This window comes from Mauremys reevesii, linkage group 3 (genome assembly GCF_016161935.1).
Source record: "Mauremys reevesii isolate NIE-2019 linkage group 3, ASM1616193v1, whole genome shotgun sequence".
NCBI lineage: Eukaryota > Metazoa > Chordata > Testudines > Geoemydidae > Mauremys > Mauremys reevesii.
This window is the reverse complement of record NC_052625.1, coordinates 110078402-110102055: the sequence shown is the minus strand read 5'-3', so window position 1 is coordinate 110102055 and position 23654 is coordinate 110078402.

Here is a 23654-nt window from a genome sequence, read left to right as displayed (position 1 = left end):
GATCCCATTTTCATGAATGTAAATGCACTGCCCTTTTACTTCCTAGTGCAGGATGACAGGGTGTCTTTGTTATTCACCAAATACAGTCCAGCAAACCTTTAAAGTGTATCACAAGTTAAGGTTCACTTCCCCAGGTAGTATTGCACATTCAGTGCAATGTGTGGGCCTCCATATCCAGAGAGGAGGTTGCAGGATTTGTCCCCAGGTAGATTTTTTGTTAGAGTGATGCAGTGGGATTCAAACAAACACAGGTTTTCTATTACAAGTAACTTAGGATTTGATTCAGTGAAACATTCCACTCAGCTTTCATGTCACATAAGTTCCAGAAAAAACTGGCTTTTTCACATAGGCTTCTCCATCATGAAGCAGCAATTGCTTTTAGGAGAACTGGCTCCATTAAATTGGCACATCTCATTAAATTTTGCTCCTGGGAGGAGAAAAGTTCATGAAAATTGTGAAAGCCTTTTACTTCATTTATATATTTATTTTTACTTCGTACGTCTTCTTCATTGTCACTAGGGATGTGGAAACAGGGAACCAAATTCTGTTGCCAGTTACACCAAACCATTAGCTTCCATGAGGTTACAATGTAACCGAGACCAGATTTTGACTTATTGTCTTGAGGGATGAAAAAACATACACTGTGTATATTTTTAAACAACATCATTTTTCATTTAATTTAATAATACCTTTGTGAAATTTAGTATGTCAGCATATTCGGTACTTTGAATATACTTAAATATACAATTGGACAAGGTATTTTAATGTTGCATTTTATAGCAAACAATATATCTTACAATACACAAATTTGAGAGCCAAAGAGGGTCCTTGCCTGTGTATTATACTGCCTTTTTATTAGATAGTTTTATAGGGTGGCAGTGATATTGGAATTTATCTCACTGTATCACAATCTGTCACCTGGTCCTCTTTCTTGACAGCTTCTTTATGGGAAGCTGATGGTATGAATGGGTATTCTGAAAACTTGGCATTACCTCCAAAAACTGTGAGTGTTCAGTTCTTAATGATACATAACAATAATATCTGTTTGTTTTTATATTACAGTTGTAGACTTCCATATCTATCTATCTATCTATCTAATCTTTCTGCATATATTGGGTCTTTAAATGTACTGGGCTGATTTCTACACTTAGTTTGAATGTGTGGCCCAATGAAACCAACACACTGGTGTAACTGACAGGAGATTGTGGCCAATTACATCAGATTCAAAATCCATGGAGTTTTTCTATATTTATACGGGTGTAGCTGAGAGCAGAACCTGGCCCATACAGTGTTTCTCCTGATGGACTATAGACCTCATAGGATGCTTTTGGGGTAAGCCTACCACAAAGTTAGATGATGTTCCAAAGCTTATCCCAACCTTTTGAAGTCTCCCTTGTTCTTTTATTTCCCTGTTTCTTCATTTTTCCTTTTTCTACTCCAACCTGATACTATCTCTCTAACGCAAATGTTCCATTCCTCTAATACTCACTTTCCAACCCTATCAAGTGCCAATTGTGTTCTCCTCAATGAAATTCAAATCAATATAGAGGATCAGCCCAAGGCCTACACATCACTAAGATCCCATTTAAACAATACCTAGATCAGGGCATTGGCATTTGTGACCACTTTGTTTCAAAATTCCCAGTTTAAAAGTAGCATTTTAAACTGGAGCAGGATTTGAAAAGGCCAAGAGTCAGCAGAAATATGAACATCTCAAGGAACAGTGTTTGTTAGTTAACTATTGCTGTACAATCAGCAGGGGGAGCTCATACAATGTGTTTTGTTGTTGGGTTTGGTTTTGTTGGAGTGAGAGTTCTGCCCACACAAGGTCTATTTAATTTTTCACCAGTAGGTGTATATATAATTATTAAAAATACATGTTTAGAATATGGAGGCCATTCCACACACCAGATCGTAATGGTACAGATCTGTAGTTGGTATGAGCCATGACTTCAGTGGAGATATGCCTGTTCACACCAGCTGAGGATCTGGCCTGATGGTTTCAAAGTAGGTTAATTTTTGGGCTAAAGCTACTGGTCAAGTGTCCTTTAAATTTTGTGGTCTTTCTAACCAACAAACAAAGCATACATTTGCACATCTGTTTAAACCATTTAAGCAGTTTTGTTTTTTGTTTGTTTTTAGATTAAGGCTCAAGATGAAGTTAAGACCTACACTTGAAATGAATCCAAACCCATAAGAGTTAAGAGCTGTTTGACTTGTAAAATAAGGAAAGGTTTATAGAGAGATTTAAAAAATGGGAAATCATTGGGTCAAGTTTGTGCTTCAGTGAGTCAACCTATCCACAATATACAGCCTGACATATGTACTTAAATTATTGTTATTCAATTATATGTTCAGGGGTTTGGCATCTCTGTCTTTCATTGTTTCTTGTAAGTTTGTAGTGTATAGTTTACAGCCTTAAGTCATAGACTCTGAAAGCCCTTTGCTATTGGAAGGCTGTTCATCATTGTATCTATAGACAGCCTGGGCTCTGTAACTCAGATATGGTTGCTCTTTGAGTTAAACAGAATGTGGGCTGTTAACTATTTAACTGTTACTCAAATGAAACTCATATATTACAGTTTTAAAGTAAAACCAAAACAGAACAACAGTTTTAATTGCCATTTCTACAATAAAACAGTGGCTTATTTATAAGTTGGGATTTTATTACCTACTGCAATTTATGCCCACTTTATCTGGAGGCTGATGATGGCCAACAAATAACTGCTTGCATTTTTTGCTCATTTTTTCCTGAAAACACAACTACATCTTAAAATATGGAAAAGTAATTTATAAGGGAAATGAAAAAAACTTACATGGAAGATTACATAAAATACATCTGTCTTTTCTAACCATTGAGATATATAAACAACTCATTAAAAAGTGAAAAAGCCAAAGAAAGGGACAAAAGCTTCTATTAATGCAAAGAATTTTCAAAGACTATCTATCTGCTTTTCAAAGACGTTACTTTACTCTTATGGAGAAGAGAACAGAACAGAGAAAATACCAGATTTTTTTTAAAGGGAGTCCCAGGGGAGTTTATGGTAAAGATTTTTTTTAAAGTTGTTTGCCAGTGGAGATGTCATTTTAAATATAATCCAGGCTTCCATTTTCTTTAGCAAAGAATTTTCTTTTATGTCAAATGAAATTTTAAGATCACCTATGAATTTGCAACTGAACCTTTTACTGCCAAATATGATTCCAATCCTTAAAAAAAAATCTGGTTTTGTAATACAGCCAGCAATGCACTAACTTTAAAAAGGTAGCCAGACATACTGGCAAAAATATATGCAGTTAATCAAAAAAAACCCTATGTAGCAGTTTGGGAACAATCAATCAACTTTCAGAACCTTTAAATCATGAAGCTGCTGCGAGGACATCAGTGTGCTCTGGAAATACAAATGTGTAACGTGTGCAGTTGGTTTTGAGATGTTCTCATCTTTAAAACAAAAGAAAAATTCAAGGTGCTGCTGGTTAAGTATGAAGTTTATCAGCAAGTAAAGATAAAAATAGGACAAATATCCTATTTTGGTTCACTACACAGAGATTAGCGGGACAGTAGGTGTCACTTGGCCCAACTTTAAATAAGAACTGACAAAAATTAGTTTTCTTTTAAGCCAATCCTACAATGTCCTGAGATTTTTTATTCTTAATTACATCAGTGGAATTGAGAATACTCAGCACCACACAGGACCAGACTCTGTCTCAGGCTGGCTATTATACTCAAGGCTAATCTCAAACTTGCACTAGTCTGATAATGAAATGAAATTTGTATTGGGACTCATGTTTTTGTATGATCAATAGCATTTTAAAGATTATATGTTACAGACGAGATTGAATGTATAAAGTAATAACTCATTGCACCTGATCCTGTTGCCAAGGAAGTCAATGGTAAAACTTCCATGGAAGTAACACGATCATTATATCTTCCATGGGCAACGTTTACAGCCCCGTCTTTACCATCCTTACACGTATTTATTTAGATTAAGCAATAGCAGAATTGTTGTCACTGTGGGTAGAAATGTAGGATCAAATTCTTCCAGTTCCACCACTAAACTTGTAGTCAAATTAGACTGAGGATGCAATTTAGCTCATAGGTTTTGTCAGCACACATAGACCATGGCCCTTTTAAGTCTAGTATCTTGCTTCTGGTTGTGGCTACTAACTTGCTTCAAAAGAAGACAAAAATTTCACAAAGGAACCAGTCTTGAACAGAAGTCAATAGGTGTCTTCCTATTGATTCAATAGGTGCAAGATTGTGCTCAGAAGTTAGATGTGTTGAGGATTTGATTGTATTTATTTTATTTATTTTTGCACTTGTATTAATTAAACAGTTTTGATTTAGAACACAAAATTAGGGTGAGTAGGTAGGCATACCTCATTTTTTTTAGTGGTTTTTGGATTTTGCCAACGGTGGTATCAGAGATACTACAGTTATTGCCTGATCCAAGGATAGGGAAATAGCATTAGGAGAAAGCTGAGGGCTTTTGGAAATCCCCAAATATATAAAACCCAAGTCTCTTTTCTCACCAATTTTACTCTGGTGTAACTGCTGTGGTTTTAGTGGTGTTAGTTATGATTCATACTAGGAGTGAGAGGTGAATTAGGCCCGTATTTTCTTATAAGCTTGAATAAATCAGAAGGAGCTATTCTATTACGTACTTAATGGGCATTTTATAAAATTGCCTTATTACATTCATATTTACTCAAGCAACAGTTCTTGTTTCTTGGCCACGTTAGAAGCATTTTATAACCTTGGATGAAATGTTTTTCTTTTCTCCTAAAAGTTAACCACAATTCTTTTGTAAACAAAACAAAACCATTTGCAATCCTAAATCATTAACAGAAGCTAGGTATAGACTTAAAGATTATATTTTAAAACAATTTAATTTGCCAAAGGCTTGAGTTCAGAGTTTTGTATTTCCACTGCAACAGATGATATCACTGACACCTAAAACAGGGCATTTTCCTGCCCTGTTCTAGGTGTCAGTGATGTCATTAAGTAATGCAAGAAGTATACTGCACCCAAAACTATGGCAAGAGGAGAAGATGATTTTGAAACGCACTTGGTTTAGAATATATTTACTTTCCATTTCTAAGTTGGAAATCTAGCCAGCTAATGATTTTGGATCTTACATGTGAACAGAAAATGTTGACAGTGGGAACTTTTACAAATGTGTAAAACTAACATTTTTATAGTTTGAAGTGCTTTCTTTAACAATAGAATTGTACGGTCATCACTGATCATGGGCTCTGAATAGTTTTGTGACCTATGCTATGCCAAGACACAAAGCATTTGGTATGTGATTTGGTTTGGAGGAATGGGAATAGGAGAAGTCTCAGAAGCTTAATAAGCACATAGGGCTCAATGCTTGCAAAGGCCATGCACAATATGCCAGCCTATCTGATTCTGGCACTAGTGGACTAGAGCAGACAATGAACTCCCTTCCTATACAAGCCTATGCTGCACTTAGGTCTGGTCTACACTACAGAGTTAGGCTGATGCAAGGCAGCTTACATCTATACTTACATTTTGTTCCCACCAACATAACTGCTCCGCTGTGCTGTAGTTCCTAATAAATCTAAATCCCTTCCTCCCTCCCTCTCATCCACACATTGAGACCATGCAGTTCTGCCTGTCTAACTTCAGGGTGAGAAGATACCATGACATCATCTGGAAGGAGGATCCCAACTATAGCATCATTTCCCTCCACTCTGACTAGATGTTTTCCTTCCCCGAGACTTTCATTCTGAACAGCACAGAGGCTGTCAGACTGGGGATAGGATCACTCTGCTGCATCTCTGAAAGTCTTATCTTAGCTCCTCCAGTTCAGCCACTCTGCTTTCAAGAGCCTGTACTCAGTCTCTTAGGGCCATGAGTTGCTAGCACCAAATGTGCATATCTACCACCTGCCCACAGTGCTAAAGGAACTGGAAGACAATCCAAATGGAAATAGACTTTATTCTAAGCTAGCAGACAAAGCCTGCACAGAAGGGGAGAAGTGAACCTCTGCAAATGCTCACACATCCCCAAGCCACCCCTCTAGTGTCAGGAAATCTGGCCCCTACTTCCAGCTAAGCGCAGAGAAAGAACCGGGGAAAGAAAGAGTCATACAGCAACTGTACTTTGTTCCATTAACTTTCCAGTCAAGACCACAAGCCACTCACCTCTCCACGGCAAAAGGACACCACATTGTGCGTGTGCAGTTGCTGGAGTAGATCCCCCCACCCTCATCACCCTCCTTCTCCTGGCTTATGCGGCATGGCTCCAAGAGAGGAGACCCCAGACACCAGGGAACAAGATGCTTGAAAACATTTCTACTGTGACACAGGACCGGTGTTGTATTCCTCAGAAAAACAAAGGTTCCCCTTCTCCTTCTTGTATGTAACCAGCCCAAGTATTGAACTGATCCCTTCCTTCCACACAGCTCCCATTTGTAAGGGTGGAGGGGGTGTTGTAATGAAAGTTTGCGATCGAAAAGAAGCAGAAAACAGCTGTAACATTGTTGAACCAGTAATCTTGTACAAATGTCCTGACCCACAACTGGACTTTTCCACCCCCTCCTTGGCCAACAAACTCACAGATCTAGGGGCAGTATGATAGTTTGCTGATAATCTGTTCTGTAGCTTCTGCCAAAAGCTTTATAGTGGTTCATGGTAATTCAATAAAATGTTGAATTTATAGTTGTGTGGTCAGGGACCGTTTTGAGGGCGGGAGGGAAGCAGGGAGGGAAGATAGGGCCTTCCAGTCCTGCATGCAGCCCTGGAGAAAGACAGAGGTGTGTTGGAGGGGAAGGTGGGGTTTTAACTTACAAGCATCTAGTTCTGGTTTCTGATGAGTCGCACAGTCCTCCTCTGACTTGTCAGGAGGGATTTAAGGGGTCAGCTCCTCTGGGGAGAGGTGCAGGATAATTTGCTCCTCTTCCTCCCAATCTTCCAGTGCCTCCTCCTCTGCAGTTTCTGCTGCTTCCTAGCCTGGGCCCTCATTGGCATTCTGTCAGATGAGGCCAGCAGGGGTGAGGAGGAGTCATAAGTCACCTCCAGCTTGGTATTGGGAGCCCTGGAGAGCATCCGGTCCAGCTCCTGCAAGAATGGACATGTTGGAGGATCCCTCCCAGAGCAATTCTTGGAGTCTTTTGTTTTCTGGTACCAGAGCCTGAGGTGCTTTATCCATTCCCAGCACTGGGCCAGAGTATAGTGAATGCCCACTTCTGCCAGCCTCACCAAAACTTCCTAGTAAATATGGATGTTCCTCGTGCTGCAGAAGAAGTCGTGAACACCTGGGTGTGCTCGTCTGATCTAGCAGCAGCTCTTGGAGTAGGTTTCATGTTTATGTTTACTGGTGAAAAGAATGCAGTGGAAAACTGTTCTGAAGTGGCTGGCACAGCTCGCTACTACCAGTGAGAATGGGGGGTCAGGGACCTTTATAGATTCGGGTAAGGGTCAGACAGGAGAGGGTCAATTCATTGTGTGAACATGGCTGAATTCAGGACCTGGTACGCACCCCATAGCCCCATCCACACTACAAACTGGCATGGGTATGGAGTCGTGCCACAGCTTGAGGCATGCTCATACCCATGCCCCTCAGGCCTGCTAGTGTTCTTGCCCCATACACACCTTGAAATTCATGCTTCTGGGGTTTAAATGTGGAGGGTAGGGGGATTCTAGCAACATCATGTGCATGGACCCATGTCCAGTCACCAGTGGAGAAGTAGCTTTAGACAAGGTTATCTCCCGGTGCATATAGAAAGAAGGAAGGTGGTTAAAAAACAAAGATCAAGGCAGAAATTAGGCAATTATTTTCCAATTTTAATATAAAAGGTATGCCCTGTGGGCACTATATGGTTTTTACAGATATATCATATGCATAGAATATATATGCATTTATATGACTCTTATGGGTGTGTGTGTGTTTGCATGCTGTATTGCAACTGCAAAATAATTGGCTAATTGCTGTCTTGATCTTTCAGTCTTAACCTCCGGGCCCCCCTTCTTATCTATAATGGGAGCTGACCCTACCTAACATATATAAGGGACATTGATGGGATCCCACATATCTTATTTCATGTAGGGCCCACAAAAAGTCATGTGTAAACATTAGCTTTGGGAAGAGTGGAGAGGAAGCACAGGCATGATTAGCAAAAATTAATCACCACCAAAGGCCAAATCTTGTCACCTTTCTCAAGTGAGTGGTTCCACTGAAGTCAATGGGGCAATTCACATGAATGAAGGAAGTAGGATTTAGCCTCATACTGATAGTGACGCAGGTGCTAAGTGCTTTATAAATACTAAAGATAGATGGAAAGATATCTTATCTCTCCTCAAGCATGGCTGGAAACCTAATGGAGCATACTTTGATAGTTAATGGGCCAGTTATATTAATGATATATGGCCCTATCCTGCCCTCATTAAAAGTTGGTGGCCGGGAGTGGGAGCAGATCCTCAGTGTCCAGTTTTCCAGTCTATTTTTATAACCTTTAAAACTGCCTTTGCATCTTTTTTCCTAAACATGGAAACCACACTGGTAACTATAAATGCAAATGCATTTACAATATGCCCTCTGGATAACTTTGATGCTGCAGAAATATAGATAGATAGATACACACATTTTGCCACAACAGTGGGATGTGGTAGCAGAATGCTGGGAAAATTACGCACTGTTTGAAATTATAAAAATGAACAGGTCATCACTGAGCATTTTGCATCTAATTTAAGGTCATCTCCTGTTTGAAGTGTGCTTATTAAGTTTCTTTCATGAGCATGGGACCTGTAATTTATGAATGCTGCAGGTGTGAATGAATTGTGCAGATCTTTATGGTGAGTGAAAGAACATTAGTCGTTATTCATGGGTGAAATATTCTATTTATTCCATGGAAGAGGAATAATGTGGGTGGGTGTGAAGACAGATAAAAAGACATAAATAGAAATCAGGTGTATTAGATCTTGAAGTATTTAATCTCATAATATTACTAGAGTGTGGGCTTTTTTCTATAATTATACATCTGGGTGATTACCCCCATCAGAAAAATAATTGTTAAGGGCTTAAATTATTTGTTCATTTTTATGAAATAAAAATATTAGTAACAGAAGCATACTAGAGCACTGGTCAGATCTTACATTATTTATATTTAGATTCTTAGATTCCAAAGACAGAAGGGACCGTTGTGATCATTGAGTATGACCTCCTGTAGAGCACAGGACGCAATAATTCCTAGAGCATATCTTTTAGATAAGCATCCAATAGATTTAAAAATTGCCAGTGATGGAGAATCTAACACAACACTTGATATATTGTTCTAATAGTTCATTACTCTCACTTAAAAATTTACATCCAGTTTCCAGTTTGAATTTGTCTAGCTTCAACTTCCAGCCATTGGATTGTGTTATACCTTTCTCTGTAAGACTGGAGAGCCCATGGACAGTGCATAACAGAGACCTGGGGAATCTAAGCCTACATAAACCTAACACTGCCATGGGTGGGGGAGGGGCCAGTGGTGGATTACTGCATGGCCCCATGAGCCTGTGCCCAGGGGCCCCAGCTAATTTCGGGTCCCTAGAAAAATCTCCTCCTGCCACAGTCCTGGAGCTGGTCTCACAGCCACAGTGGGGTTGGTGATGGAAAGGAGTGAGCAGGGGCGGGACCTCAGGGGGTAGGGAAGAGGCAGAGTGAGGGCAGAATGGGAACAGGGCCTCAGGGGATGGGGCAAGATGGGGGCACAGCTGTGGGAGGAATGGGTACAGGGCCACGGGGTGGAATGGGCTGGGGCCATGGGCAGGACCACAGGCAAAAGAGTGGAAAGTGGATGGGGCAGCAGGCTTGGAGCTCTGCCGCTGCAGCCCCTGGCTGCGGGGGAGAGGCTCCGGGTTCCAAGCTATGGCCAGGGCCGAGAGCTCATCCATGGTCCCCGCCAGGGCCAAGCTCTCTGCACACACACACACACACACACCTGTGGCCCTGACCAAGCTTTCAGTTCTCCCTGCCACACCCCTGACTGAGCTCTTAGCCTCTCCCCCACACTAGCTGGAGGTCATGGGGATGGGGGGCTGAGAGGAGCAGGGGCATGGCCTTGGCCAGAAGAGGCAGGACCTCAGCTGGAAGAGGCAGGGCAGGGAGCTAGCCTCCCGAAATGGAAGCTTCACCTGCCACCCATGGAAGAGCCTATCATCAAATATTTGTTCCTGTAACATGGGGTCTTTATCTGTTAGTACCTTCTTGTGGCAGGATGAGGAGCTACACCACCTGACTCTGACCCCCTCATGCCACCACACTGAAGTCTATGTTTGTCAAGTCCTTATTATGAGTCAGCCCTCTGGCCAGATCCTAAATAGTCTCTATCCTCTTCAGAATAATGGGGTTCAGAAGTTCCCTGGCTCTAGTGGGGGCTAGACAGTCCTAGATCTTCTAGGTTTAGAGCCTTCTTCTCTAAAGTCTGTGCTCCACTGGGTTCCAGCTCAGGGCCCTTGTTTGGAACAGCTAGAACCAGTCCTTCTCAGTCATTTGCTGCTCCCTGAGAGATCTCCTCCTTCTCCTAATCTGCAGGTTTCCCTGGCCTTTTTCCCTGCTTCTCCCACTTTGGAGTTTTGGCTTGTCATGCAGCTTCTCACCAGTCTGTAGGAGGGATCCTCTCTCTGCAATCTCTCTAGCAGCTGCCTTTCTTCTCAGAAGTTCCCCCTCAATCTGATGTCCTTAGCCATGGATTTATATAAGGGCAATAAGATATTCTCCGTCTTATTCTCTATCTCTTTTTTAATGATTCCTAACATCCTGTTTGCTTTTTCAACTGCCGCTGCACATTGCATGGACGTCTTCAGAGAACTGTCCACGATGACTCCAAGATCTCTTTCCTGATTAGTTGTAGCTAAATTAGCCCCCATCATATTGTATGTATAGTTGGGGTTATTTTTTCCAATGGGCATTACTTTACATTTATCCACATTAAAGTTCATTTGCCATTTTGTTGCCTAATCACTTAGTTTTGTGAGATCTTCTTGAAGTTCTTCACAGTCTGCTTTGGTCTTAACTATCTTGAGCAGTTTAGTATCATCTGCAAACTTTGCCACTTCACTGTTTACCCCTTTCTCCAGATCATTTATGAATAAGTTGAATAGGATTGGTCCTATGACTGCCCCTTGGGGAATACCACTAATTACCCCTCTCCATTCTGAAAATTTACCATTTATTCCTACCCTTTGTTCCCTGTCTTTTAACCAGTTTTCAATCTATGAAAGGATCTTCCCTCGTATCCCATGACAACTTAATTTACATAAGAGCCTTTGGTGAGGGACCGTGTCAAAGGCTTTCTTGAAATCTAAGTACACTATGTCCACTGGATCCCCCTTGTCCATGTTTGTTGACCCCTTCAAAGAACTCTAATAGATTAGTAAGACATGATTTCCCTTTACAGAAACCATGTTTACTTTTGACCAACAATTTATGTTCTTCTATGTGTCTGACAATTTTTTTCTTTACGATTGTTTCAACTAATTTGTCCTGTACTGACGTTAGACTTACTGATCTGTAATTGCTGGGATCACCTCTAGAGCCCTTTTAAAATATTAGCTATCTTCCAGTCATTGGGTACAGAAGCTGAATTAAAGGACAGGTTACAAACCATAATTAATAGTTCTGCAATTTCACATTTGAGTTCATTCAGAACTCCTGGGTGAATTCTATCTGGTCCCAGAGACTTGTTACTGTTAAATTTATCAATTAATTCCAAAACCTCCTGTAATGACCCTTCAATCTGTGACAATTCCTCAGATTTGTCATCTACTAAGGACAGCTCAGGTTTGGGAATCTCCCTAACATCCTCAGCCATGAAGACTGAAGCAAAGAATTCATTTAGTTTCTCCGCAATTACTTTGTTGTCTTTAAGTGCTCCTTTTGTATCTCGATCGTCCAAGGGCCCCACTGATTTTTTAGCAGGCTTCCTGCTTCTGATGTACTTAAAAAACATTTTATTATTGCCTTTTGAGTTTTTGGCTAGCTGTTCTTCAAACTCCCTTTTGGCTTTTCTTATTACATTTTTACACTTAATTTGGCAGTGTTTATGCTCCTTTCTATTTACCTCACTAGGATTTGACTTCCAATTTTTAAAAGATGCCTTATTATCTCTCTCTGCTTCTTTTACATGGTTGTTAAGCAATAGCAGCTCTTTTTTAGTTCTTTTACTGTGTTTTTTAATTTGGGGTATACATTTAAGTTGGGCCTCTAGTATGGTGTCTTTGAAAAGTGTCCATGTAGCTTGCAGGGATTTCACTCTAGTCACTGTCCTTTTAATTTCTGTTTAACTAACCCCCTCATTTTTGCATAGTTTCCCTTTCTGAAATTAAATGCCACAGTGTTGAGGTGTTTTTCCCACCATAGGAATGTTAAATGTTATTATATTATGGTCACTATTTCCAAGCAGTTCTGTTATAGTTATCTCTTGGACCAGATCCTGCACTCCACTCAGGACTAAATCGAGAATTGTCTCTCCCCTTGTGGGTTCCTGTACCAGCTGCTCCAAGAAGCAGTCATTTAAAGTATCAAGAAATTTTGTCTCTGCATTTCGTCTTGAGGTGACATGTACCCAGTCAATATGGGGATAACTGAAATCCCCCACTATTATTGAGTTCTTTATTTTGATAGCCTCTCTAATCTCCCTTTGCATTTCATAGTCACTATCACTGTCCTGGTCAGGTGGCCGATAATAGATCCCTACTGTTATATTCTAATTAGAGCATGGAATTACTATCCATAGAGATTCTATGGAGCATCATGAAGAATTACAAACTAACATATAAACTATTAAATGTAAACAAATACATTAATGTAGCATTAATGTTTTACAATTAAAACCACAAAAAGTCAGAAAATACAAAAGTTAAGGGATTAAATCCTGTCCCCATTGAAGTTAATAGCAAAACTCCCATTGACTTCAGTGGGGCCAGGATTTCACTCAAGGTTCTTATTGCAACAATATATAGCATCTTCTGTTCTTGTTTTTTGGATTAAGGACCCAATGATTTTCCTCACACACCTAAAACTTCATTTGATTTCAGTATGCTTTGTCCTGAATTTTGCACTCTTTCACAATGATGCAAAGCTGGAGTAACTCTATTGATGTGTAACTGACATCAAACATGTGTGTACCTTATTCTACCAGGGCCATATTGTGCAACTGTTTTTAAGCAGAACTACTATTAAATTCCTGTTAAAAAATGTATTATTGTTAATGCCGTTTTTTTGTGTTTTGTCTTTTTGGGAGGATTTTGTTGCTCTTTCAATGAGATGTTTATGATCACTTTCACGCAAACTGACCCAGCAGCCAGGCAAACTGACCCAGGCCCTTGCTGATTTCTTTGTCAGGCTAGGAATGGACAATGTACACTGTGATGTCAGAAATTAGGTTCTAGTGGCATTTTTAGCAGTTACCAGCTGAGCATGCTCAGAAGTGATATTTCAAATATTTAATTAGTTTTAATCCATCTTTTTTTTTTCTCTTCAAAACTTGGTTCTGGATACCTCAGTGAGGAGGAGCTCTGTCCATTTCAAGCTTCAAGGTCAGCTAATTGCAGCAATTAGTGTGAAAAATGTTTGTAAGCCATTTTTTTAAAGCAGCTATCCTTTTTATTCACACTCTTCTTCCTTTCACCCCAGAGCATCTTTGCAGACACTGGGAGCCGTACAGCATTGCCATTCATTCTTGTCCATGGCTGGTTCCTCCATTAAGCCCAGCCTAGATATGCCCCTACATATGATGTCTTCCACCTACTTGGTGGAAGACATCATATGTAGGGGCATATCTAGGCTGGGTCTGACTGACCTTGGTTGTATCTGAAGGCAAGCGTGCTAGGGTGGAACCTAACAGGCCAGCAGGCTCTGACATAGGATTCCCATTAGCTGGATAGGATGGATTGGTCTAACAAGCTATTATATCCAGCTCACTTGTTTTCACACTCAGAGAAATAAAAAAATGGTTCACCTGCTTCTGTTCAAATTTAACAAACAAACAAACAAACAGAAAACACCTCTGCATCCATCATTCCCCATATGGATGTGGACAGACACCAAGCGTGGAACATTTCAGTCCAAAGGGTGATTTTTTTGAAAAGATGAAAGTGTATAATAGCAATGAGTGAAAACTGAAATTGCTTTGCCATCTTGACTATAGTAATTGTCACATCTCATCCAAATGACACTGGATCCTAAGAGCAGGTGGGGAATGGTTCAATTCCCACTCAGAGAGAATAGTGCCACCCATCGGATTCTTGCTTTTTGCCCATACCAATGTTGACCAATCCTGAACCTGCTTAGCTTGTGAGATTTGATGGGATCACAAAGTACAGTGGTATGGCTGAAAGAAAATAGTAATAATAATAACAATAATTGCATTGTGTGTACATATAAGTTTTGTTCATTTAAAATATAATTTTGATTACAGTATTTTGAAAGTATTACAGTGCTTTATTAACCTCAGTCAAAAGGCAAGCTGAGTGGAATTTTGAACCCACATTTCTTCACATACACATTTATTTGGGCATTAGAAGAAATAGCTGAACAGGATTCCCCACCCACTTTCTCAAAGTGAAGTAGAAATTGCTCTCAAATGTTGGTCATAAATGTGTAATCGGAACCCCAGCCACTCCACAGGGCTGCAGAAGAATTTACGATGTGCTAAATATTTCCTTTGTTCTTCCCAGTGGTAGCCTGCTGTAGCAATTAGAAAGCAACTGGCTGCACATGTAAACTGTGGCTGTTTTCTAAAGAATTGTTGATAACTGTTAAAAGCCTCTGTAAGCACAACTTGGTCTTTTAATAGTACAATAGATTTTCTTAAATATATGTGTATCTTTAAATCTTCATTTCCCCCCTCCTCACCATATTGTTGTTCTCTTGCTCTTCACAACTGGGTTGGAAAGGAGATACAGATGTAGTCCATTGTTGTAATCCATCCATTACTAACCTTGAAATACAGTCCCCTGAATCAGTCTCTTTGTACTGAGCAGCTATGTAGGAACCATGTGTTTGTGTAAATGATCCAAGAATCTACCCATCATTTTTTTCTTTCTCCAAAATGTGACAGTCCCACTCTTCCCTCCACACCAGTTGAAACTAAGAAAACTGTGCCCCACTCTGTTCCACTTGACTGTATGCTGAGGGCATCAGATTCCAAGGTGATGAGTTTGGGGTAGATATATTGTTACAGCAAAAGGTTGACATGGGGGCTGCAGGCCATGTGGAATGGAAGGGTGACTTTCTGGGATGTTCCCCCACATAACCATCTCTATCCCTTCTGCCAAAACTCCACAAGGGCATGAGCTGCATGGGGAAAAAGGGAAAGAGCCAGCAAGCAGAGGAGGAGTCAATGAACAAATGCACTAAGCATCTGCTTCTATATGGATTAAAGTTCATACAATGAATAATACATTAGTTATGCTTTAAGCAAAGCAGACCTTCTGTGGTCTGTCACCCCTATCAGAAGGGTGACAGAGGGCAGGTGTTGGCTGGGAATGAGTGGTAGCAAGCACTCTTGCCAGCCCTAAGAAGAGCACAGAGGGAAAGCTTCCTCTATGTGCCATTGTGCGGATCTGTGGCATTTTGCAGATTTCTTAACTATACATAAAGTCAACTCCTTAGCACTTGTTCACTGCTGTTTAGATCCACAGCTCTCCTATTCCTTGAAATGATAGGTCATTGTTCCCCTCCTATGCCATAGGAAAACATGGGTCCCTTAGTCAACAGTCAAGTATAATTCCCTATCAACAAAACACCATCCATAGGAGGGGGACTCTCTCCCTCGGAAACCAGGTGGACATACAAAAAGAAAGCTGTTCAATGTGGGTGGGAGGGGACAGCTATAACTTCCTGAGCTGTCTCCATCCCACTTCCAGCACCTGCCATTGGCAATGCTAAGAATGAAAGTATTTATAGTATAAAAGATTAGACTCCAGAATGAGCTGGATGGCTCAGGGGATTGGTAATGGGATATAGAGCTTGTCACCTCTGGGTTGCTGGTGACACTCCAGTTAATAATAAGTGGGAGTTTTTACCATCTGATTGTTGTTCAATGGTCTGTGTAAAATGGTTTTTGTCTCAGTCCAGTTCCCAGTGGACAGACATCCCTACTGACAGCCTTGTTTGAAGTCTCTGCGGACATGTCAAGAGCTGTGGAAGGGCAGACTAAGCTATCCTCTCACCCCTCAAGGTTGCCTCTCTAGGTCAGGGTTGAGGGCAAGTGTGGTGAAGCTGCCACTGTCATTGCTCATGTTCCTCAGTAAATGTATTGTAAGTAAATGGGTGACTTCATTTTCCTGGGTTGTCAAATCAGCACCTTTCTTCGAGCTAGATCCAAACTCTATTAAAGTCAATGGAATGGGCTTGGTGCAGCAATTTCCCCCAATATTTCTTTCAAATTTATAAACAAATATTGAGTAGGATTCTGTCACTGGAGCGGTGTTTGCAGGCTGCTCTTTCCAATTGACCACCAGAGCAGACCGTATTTTAAAGGCTTTGCGGTATTATAGCATTGGTTTTGGTATTTCAGACATGGCATGAGCATCCCACTCCTTCATTCTGGACAACCACCGATTTGCCTCTTCATATGTTCTGCTTTTGCTAGCTTTAATCATGGTGCATTTCTTTCAGTTTTATTTAGGGGAATAATCTCTGAGGGCTGATTTTTGATTCCATGAGTCAATTCTAAATGGGTGCTTTTGTAGCTAGTGTCTGCTATTCTCCATCTCCCTCAGGGCCAAAGTGGTTCAGCTCCATGAGACACCTGAGTTCCACAAGGCCCTTTGAGCTACAACCCAACAAGCCATACAGGAAAACCTAGTTTTGCATTATTAGTGGTTCTTATAATGAACAAGAGCTGAGCTCTGCCATGTTTTGTAGCATGAACTGAGTACCAGCACATCTCCTCAAATAATTTATACTCTTTCTTATAGTTGCATTAGCATATTAAAAAATAATAATGCAGAAACTGAAATAATGTGGATGGTTAACTGGAAATGAACTTCAGATTAAAGTGAGTAGAAAGGGGAACATTTAGTGCTTACACTAGACTAGAATAAAGTTAACCTTCTTTCCAGTATTCACTCTTACTTTACCATATATGTCTGGTTGTGCTCTATCCCCCTGACTCAGACTCATGCTACAGCAGTATCAACATCACACAATTCCCTCACATTGTAGTTCTTGCTTTGGTCCCTGCTCATTGGATCATTTACAGGCATAAAATCAAATTATTTTTGAGAGGATATAATTTGTATCATACATTGTAAATTTCCAACATGGTTTTGTAGTTGTAAATGTAAACATTTCATTGATGAATTATCAGTATTTATTATGGTAGGGTATATAGGCCCCAAGCAAGAATGAGACCCATTGTGCTAGGCACTATATCTGCTGTACAAAGTAACATGCAGTCCCTGACTCAAAGAGTTTACAATCTAAAGGGGCTGTCCATAAATTATGTAACACATTTTTTGGTGATTTCTAAGACCCACCGACCCACCCTCTGTATTATTGAAACAAATACACAGAATTACCCTATGCATTAAGTAATTTATGGACAGCCCCAAATTGACAAGCCAGAAAAATGGTGGCAGAGGAAACAGAGGCACAGAGAAAGCAAGTGACTTGTCCAGGTGATCCAAGTGGGTCAGTTTATATTCTGTATATTCAGAGGATTAAAATGTTTATAAACATATTTTAATATCCTATGAAACATCAAACTTTGACTTAAAAATTTGAAGTTTGTTCCTAAATTTGGCTCCTCTAAAAGGAGTGCAGGAAAATGTTTGAAAGGCATTGAGAATTAACAAAATGAAGTTATAAAATCATTAATTTTTTCATATATATTTGTTCTCTTACTATAAAAGTTACGTCCATTCCAGTAAAAGCTGTGTTTTCCAGCACTTTACCAACCAGAAAGCTCTATAAACCAGCATTTCTGATCTTCATTGAAAATCTGCTTTATAATCCAGTTGGCACGGGGCCAGAAAGCTCCCTACCTGGCTCTGTGTGGCTCCCCAGAAGCAGCAAAATGTCCCTCTGCTTCTAGGTGGAGGGGTTTGGAATGTGGGAGAAGATGTGAGGTGTGGGCTCTGGGAGGGAGTTAGGGTGTAGGAGGGGGTGCAGGGCAGGAAGTTGGGGTGCAGGAGGTATTTTGGGAACCACAGCCAATGGGAGCTGTGGGGGCGGCGCCTGCAGGCAGAGGCAGCAGGCAGGGCTGCCTAGCCGAACCTCCGCCTAGGAGCAGCAGGGACATGTCGCTGCTTGCAGGGAGCCACCAGAGGTAAGCGCCGCACAGATCTGGCACCCTGGACCCTCTCCTGTGCCCCAACCCCCAGCTCTGAGCCCCCTCCCACACCCAAACTCCCTCCGCCTTAGTTAACTGGCACTCCCCATTCCTCCAACATGCCACATAACAAAGCTTTTACTGTAGTATTCCTTTGAATTGGTATAAGCACCTTCTTGGCCAAGGGTTTTGAAGCATCATACTATGTAATAACATTATGTTAAGCTTTCCCACTATCCTATGATGCAGATAAATATATTCCCAATTTACATATGGGTAAACTAAGGCATAAAGTAAGTCAGTGGGTTTGCTTAGTGTTTTACAGTAAGTCAGAGTTGGAAAAAGAATCCAGAAGCAATTACTCAATCTTCTACATTAACTATTAAATTCTAAGCATTCTCCTTGTATTAAACAGACCTGCTTTACAATGATGGTGTTAGGGTAGACATTCTGAAGCCTTGAGTCGAATTCTGCCCTCAGTGAAGTCATTGGGGTTACATGGATGAAATTGAGGCAGATTTTAGCCAATGAGTTCTGAGCAGAAGTCAAATGTCACAGGAAAGGAAAAAGTTAATATCTAGATAGTAATTCAACTGATTGGGTGATTGGAAAAAAAATCCTGTATATCAATTTTTTGAAGTAGCTATAGTCTTACCTTGTTATGTCATGCATTTTTTGATCAGCTAATTGCCATGTTTAGTGCATTAGTCAGTAGCAATGCAACAATGAAATGAAATCTAGTACAGTTCTGTTAAATTGTACTAACATGTACACCAACTAGAGTGTCAGTAACTTGTGTGATCCATCTCTGATTATTTTTATACTTTGTTTGACAGACACTTCTGGAAATGTCTTCTTGTTTAACATCGTCAGCAGAGCTCCCAAGCTAAGTTCCTTACGTATCTTTAAATACTGCTAAGCTGATTGGCATTTACTCACCCTCCCTCAATATAAGAATCATGGGGTCTGACTTAGCAAGAATTACTTTTTTTTTTTAAATAGAACAGCTGCCCTCTAAACTTAAGCCCATCTGGTCCTACTTGAAAAAAGAAGGGGAAAAAATTAAAATCAGTTCTCACTAATTAGAGGAAAATTGTATGTAAACAATTGGAAGGTCTTTTCATACTTATGGCATGACATTTCCACAGAGAGCTTAATTGCTTGCATGGGCCTAAAGGGTTATGTTCTTTTTTAAAGCTGCATATGCTCTCTGCCAAATACTAGCTTGGACATGCTGTGAGTGGTTTTTGGATCACCAGTAGCTCTTGCTATTTTAGTCTCTGTCACAGTTAGAAGTTGTAATTAATTTTGATGATCCTGACAATCATAATTATGACAGTTCTTGTTTCTGATAAGACTATTTGAAGAACTTTTCTTGTTGGGGAAATCACCATGGGTTTTAGGAGTAATAAAAGAAATATAACACGGCAATGGAACTTCTGTATAAAGGACAAACATCTGAAACCTGAAAACAGCGTCATTATTTTCTTATTTGTAAGAAAGCATGAAAATTAAACTCTCATTAAGACTGAACTACATTTGCCAAGTCAGTGTCGATTTAGATCTGTAATAACACATGACAAAAGAGTGTTTTCCTTTTTATGTCTTCAGTCACTCACCTAAAAATCCAGTAGCAGGATAGTGAGCAATGAAAAGTAAACTTTTGCTTGCTGTTCTGTAAATACACATAGAATTCTGGTTGGTTTCCTCAATGATGTACTATCTTAGAGATGAAAACAAGCATTTCATCCTCAGTCACTCTCATATCCAAAAGAAGGCATGCTCTTCTATTATGTTCACTATTTTTGAGGATGTCTCCTCTCTCCTCAAGCAAACAAACAGGCCGCATTAATTGAATAGCAGTTATGTCATGTATACACAAGAGGGAATGGCCCTATTGAAGGAAAATTGTAGCAAAGTGTTCATAATGTAATACCCAAGGGCCAGATTGTACCTTGAAGGTTCTAGCCTGTATAGGGCAGTGCAGAGCCATGCTGCATCAGAGAGAGCATGTGAGGGGGTCTGTATCCCACTCAGCTCTGAAGGGGTTAATGTGGGCCCCCAAGAGGCAAATTAACACTCCTGGCAGCACCCGGGAGAAAGTCAGGCTTAATTGATAATGAAGCCCAGCTGAGGAGGGACTGGGAGTGTTTATAAAGCCACTTCCAGGAAGTTTGTAAGAGAAAGGAAGAGTAATACAGGAAGAGAATTTGGGGGGATAGGGAGGGGGAAGGGGGAGAATAGAAGAGGTCCAGGGAGGCATCAAGGAGTTTGAAGGAGTATAGACCTTTGCTGCCAGCTACAGAGTCCTGGGGCTGGAATTCAGAGAAGAGGGAAGGCCTGAGTTCTTCTACCAGCCACCAAGGAAGGTGGTGTGAAACCCCCTGAGGTAAGGGTGGAAGGACCATAGAGCCCAGGGATATGCAGAGATGGAAGTCATTGGACTACAGCCTGGTTGGACTCTCTGTAACCCTGGAAGGGGTGAATTAAAGCATGACCTGGCTGGAGGGCCAAGCTGTGGGAAGAGAGACCACTCTAGTGATGGAGTGACTGTCAGCAGCATATGTCATGCAGGAAGAGAGCTGCTATACCACATCTGGCCACAAGGAAGTGCTCCTGCAGCGAGTGAACCCCATTGTAGAGTACCGCAATTGTGCTTTAAGAGGAACAATCTGAACTCCTGAAGCTCCCTAGTCTATAGAAGAGGTGTAATTCCGCACCCCCTTTCAGCTAGTGAAGTATTCTCCCTCCCACATACCCAGCTTGCTCTGCTGGCCTGGTATGTAGGAACAGAAGCGAGGAATGGCCTGTTTTCTCCTGACTCCCCCGCCCCCCCCCTTCAGGTGCCTTGTTTCCTCTGTGGCACTAGGAAGGACAAATCCCTGCTCTTCATCAAGCACAGGGATAGCAATTATGCCTGGCCACCATCCGTAGGGCGCAACAGTGGGAAAGGTTCATTCCATCCACTCACACAAGGGCCACTCATAATCTGGCCTCAAGAGTCAAATACAATGTTGCCAACTTTCTTGATTTTTATCATGAGTCTTGATGCATTTTAAATGTTTCTTGAAGCCCCGGCTCCTAGAGAATCTCAGCTTTCACATTGCATTTTTTTTTAAGTTTCTGGCTTTCATGGTTACAGAGGAAATCTTGAACATGTGACTCAAGTGCACCTTAAAGGCTTGGGAACCAAAAACAAATAAAAAGAATCCAACATTTATTATTTTTAAACAAATATCATTTTGTGGGGCCTGTTTCACAATTTTTCAGTGCTTGGGGTTGATCATTCTGAATACATATTTATTAAATGAGATTGTGTATGTATATTCGGAATATGAAGACAAGATTGGAGCAGTGCTTATGCCACAGAACCAGCACTGTGCAACATCTAGTTACGTACATGGGTGGTGAATTTATACAAAGCCCCATGCTGAGACAAGAACTCCAGATCTACCATAGACTGAATATACAACTTTCCTCTAGAAGTAAATGCATAACAGGGAATTTTGCAGGTAATGGTTTAACTATTCCATGGCTATTAACCCTTCTGTCATGATCATTACATATGTTATATACCCTTCAGAGGTTGTTCACTGTTGTATTGTGATAGGTAAAATAAAATAAATAGAATGAATTTTTTTAAAATTTTTATTTAATTTTCTTTCTAGACAGGTTGAGTTTTGTATAGAATAATTACAAATAGTAAATATGAAGAATGGTCTTGTAGATAAGGTACTTGTTTGGTAGGCAGGACCTAGGAGTTTAATTCCTGGCTTTCCTACAGAATTCTTCTGTGGCAATGTCTCAGTTCCCCATCTCTAAAACAGTAGGATAATGCTATGATGCTCTGTACCTCCGTACCCCCTACACTCCCATGTTTATCTTCATAAAATGATTGTGTGGTATCCAATGCAAAGTTTGTCATGTCGGGTGTCTTTGGAAGGCTCATGATGCACTGAGCATGGTTGTTATAGTGATGTTATAGTAATTGTTACAGTAATGTTATAATAAGGTTATAAGTTATAATTTCATGTATATAGTTATGAGGCTGAAAATGTATCCTCATGGCTTAAAGCAAGCCCAGGCAAAAACTCTCGAAGAACAGAGAGGCAGGGCATGTATGGGAGGCATACATACCTCATCAGGCATGTATGGGAGAAACCCTCTCTTTGACGCTGGCCTAGGAAAGGATCTGTTAGACTCTCAAGTGAGTCACCCCCCTCCTTCAGTCAGTTTGGAACTGCAATGAGGTAATGCTCACCTGACTCTGAAGGGGGGGTGGGCAAAGCCAAGAGGAAGAAAGGACATGATAAAAGAGAGACATTTGCCATGTGCTCTCTCTCCCTTCCACCTACATCTACAAACACCACACTAAGCAACTGAAGTGCTGATCAAAGGGGAGAGCCTGGCTGAAGAGCAACCAGCCAGCCTGTGGTGAGAAGCATCTATGTTTATAAGGGCAATGAACGTGTTAAAATCAGCTTAGAATTTGTTTTGCTTTTATTTCATTTGACCAAATCTGGCGTGTTATGTTTTGACTTATAATCACTTAAAATTTATCTTTGCAGTTAATAAATCTGTTTGTTTATTCTACCTGACACAGTATGTTTGGTTTAAAGCATGTCAGAGACTCCCCTTGGGACAACAAGCCTGGTACATATCAGTTTCTTTGTTAAATTGGTGAACTCATATAAACTTGTAGCATCCACCGGGCATAACTGGACACTGCAAGATGGAGGTTCCTAGGGTTGTGTCTGGGACCGGAGATATTAGTTAGTGTCATTCAGTTGCACAAGCCAAGGAGCAGCTTAAATGCCAGAGGCTGTGTGTGAACTGCCCAGGAGTGGGGATTCTTACAGCAGAGCAGGGTAAGGCTGGCTTCCAGAGTCAAGGATTGGAGTGACCTAGCAGATCACTGGTCCAGATAACACTAGAGGGGAACATCACAAATGCTCCTTGTCTCCCACTCTTTGTTTGACTTGTTGATTTACAATGGTGTATGATGTAACTTCTATTAATTACCAGTTAATGGCACAGTCACTCTTTACAGAGCATGGTGTATGCGCCAATGAGTTCTTTGATAGCTGTTGAGTCTGATGGGCGAGTGACAGTCCCATCCACAGGTAGGGCACACCAGCACATTAATAATGCTCTGAATCGAAGCAGCAAATTCTTTCCTTCTCTGATGCCGGTCATCACAAAGCTTGATCCAGTCTACCTCGCAACGCCTTGCTCCATTACAAGCTGACTCTGCCAACCACAGTGGCATTCTGCACTCCTTCTCCAATCATCCACAGAAATTCCAAAGGATACTAAGTTATCTTTGCAAGCATCCTGAAATCTGTGCAGCCGTTTGCCTCTCTTTCT